Source organism: Sinocyclocheilus anshuiensis, unplaced genomic scaffold (assembly GCF_001515605.1).
Source record: "Sinocyclocheilus anshuiensis isolate Anshui unplaced genomic scaffold, SAMN03320099.WGS_v1.1 scaffold1064, whole genome shotgun sequence".
In the NCBI taxonomy this organism is placed as follows: domain Eukaryota; kingdom Metazoa; phylum Chordata; class Actinopteri; order Cypriniformes; family Cyprinidae; genus Sinocyclocheilus; species Sinocyclocheilus anshuiensis.
In genome coordinates this window covers 99,358-101,904 of record NW_015552612.1, presented here as the reverse complement: position 1 = coordinate 101,904, position 2,547 = coordinate 99,358, and positions in this window count along the sequence as shown.

Here is a 2,547-nt window from a genome sequence, read left to right as displayed (position 1 = left end):
TCTCTCTCTCTCTCTCTCTGTCTCTGTCTCTGTCTCTCTCTCTCTCTCTCACTCTCTCACACTCTCACTCTGTCTCTCTCTCTCTCTCTCTCACACTCACTCTCTCACACTCACTCTCACATTGTCTCTCTCGCTGTCTCTCTCTCTCTCTCACACTCTCACTCTCTCACACTCTCTCTCTCACACTCACTCTGTCTCTAGCGCTTGTATTTTTTGGCTGCTAAGTGCTTTCTGATATTCTTCAGCGCTGTTTTCAGCCCATCTGTATGGCTTTCTGATGTTGTACAGCTTACTGGGCTTTGTGTTAATGCTATTTTCTGTCTTTTTGAGATGCACAGTGATTTGACTGTGATCAGACAGAGGGGTTAGTTCTCTAACAGTGAATGATCTGAGAGATGAAGGATCTATGTCTGTTATCATATAATCAACTGTGCTATTCACCTCTGGGGTGACTCTGTCTCTCGCTCGGGTTTAATTCAAGTGTGCTTTGATAGCATGATGAAACCATACAAAAGGCCAGATTGATAACTGACTCTCAGACCAGGGATGAAGTATGAAGGTTTGTGCTGGTCATCGTCTACCGCTCGGCAGAAGGCCGCTCCTCTGAGCTGTGCTCTCTAAGGTCCTGTAGCGGCTGCAGTGTGTTTAATCTGGGAATAAGAGAAGAGTGGAAGTGAAACTGATACAGTAGAACAAAAGCTGTTCCCGCGGGACGCCAAGAGGAGCGCCGCTGTTTGCTTAGCGAAGTCTGTAGTTAAGTAGATCAGGGAGCTGCTCGTAATTACAGAACAGATTAAAATGAGGAAATGTATTTTAGTTGAGCTCGCTCCTCTGAGCGCCGGAGAAAGAAAAGAGTGGCTCTGAAAATGAGAGAGCGATATCAAAGCGCTCCCTCGCTCCCCGACGCAATTACCCGCCATTCTCCTTCATTAGCGTTAACTGATGATGTGCGCGACCTCTGACCCCGGGCTCTGACTGCGCACACAGAAAGCACTGGACTACTCTAGCACTGTATCACAATCAGTTATTCATTTTAGAATTCAAACAACATTCAAAGAGGTTTATTCCATGGTTTAAAGTGAGATTTAAATCATAAAAAAGATGACGTAGAAATGAATTCTAACATTATTTGTTCGTTTTATTTTAACTACATTTCAAAACATGAATCAAATGAACAATTAACAATATGCCTATTCATTCTTCATATTTGTAAGGGATTCCTTCATGTTGTTTTCAGGTGTCACTCCTAGACCTTGATGCTAAGCTTCACTCTGGCACTGATGAGCTTCTGCATGTGTTAGTGTTTGCAGCGTCTCTGTGATTTATCTGCTCAATACTGCATTTACATGTTGAGGTAACTCGCTTTTTATTCAACACAAATGCTCCTTAAATTATCAATATTACAAATGGACAAATAAAATAGATAACTTATGTTTAGTTACTTTATGTAGATTTGTTTGTTTACATGATTGCATTCATCTAAAGCAGTGTTGACAACAGTGAATTCTCCATAACAGCACACACACAGCACTCAGATGCCTGTTTCAAGTCTATTAGATGTGCTCATCTGCAATACTAATCAAAGACTATCCTGTCAGATGTTAAATAGACATTTAGTAATTGTCTTTAAGATGTATATATGGCAACTGTTCTGACTGCAACATAGCAGAGTAGGCAAACATGCTTTTTACAATAAAACAGACATGTGACTTTTTCCAAAATACGTCTTCATTTCAAGCAATGTGTGCTTTGATTTCAATTGTTTGAAATATTCAACAAATAACCATTTATAGTTGTGTTTCCTTTTTATTTTTTTAATTATTTTAAAATCGCAAAGATAAGAAATTTTTCGTTAGAAAAACAAATATCCCACCTTCAGTAGTTCAGTATATTTACAGTACAAACCTTTAAAGAACTATGAGGGCAAAAATCAAGAAATAGAATAAAAATAAAATAATCATTTAATAATCGTAATCAAGCTAAAGTGTTCAATTAATTGAGGTTTTGATTTTAGGTCATATTAGGCATGTACCCTATTCTGAAGGGCACTGTGAACGGCGTAGGGAAGAGCTAACGAGAGCCGTCGAAAGAGGTTTCTAAAGGCTCTGCGATGCAGGGAGCAGTGAACACTGCATAGGGACCCTGTCAGGATCTGTCCCAGACGAAAGATTGGGAAACAATCGTGTGATTTCTGTGATCGGTGCTGCTGTGTCCTGCAGTGAGACAGGCTCAGAGATAGCTACGATCAGGGATGCATCGTTAGGGTTTAACGCTATTACCGATACTGCTTATCGATCCGGGACTTTAACACTACTCTTAGCGGTACTTTTTGTGTTATACTATATATACAAATACAAATTAAAAGCTGAATTAACATTGCTTTATATTCTGAAATGTAAAATAAATATTTAATGAAATGAATATAAAACATCGATTTGTAAATGCACCAGTGTGCAGGCATTTTTAGTGTATAAGATAAGATACAGTAAGAACATGAACAAAGAAACAAAGCAAAACAAACTGACAAATACAATAAAACAAATATAC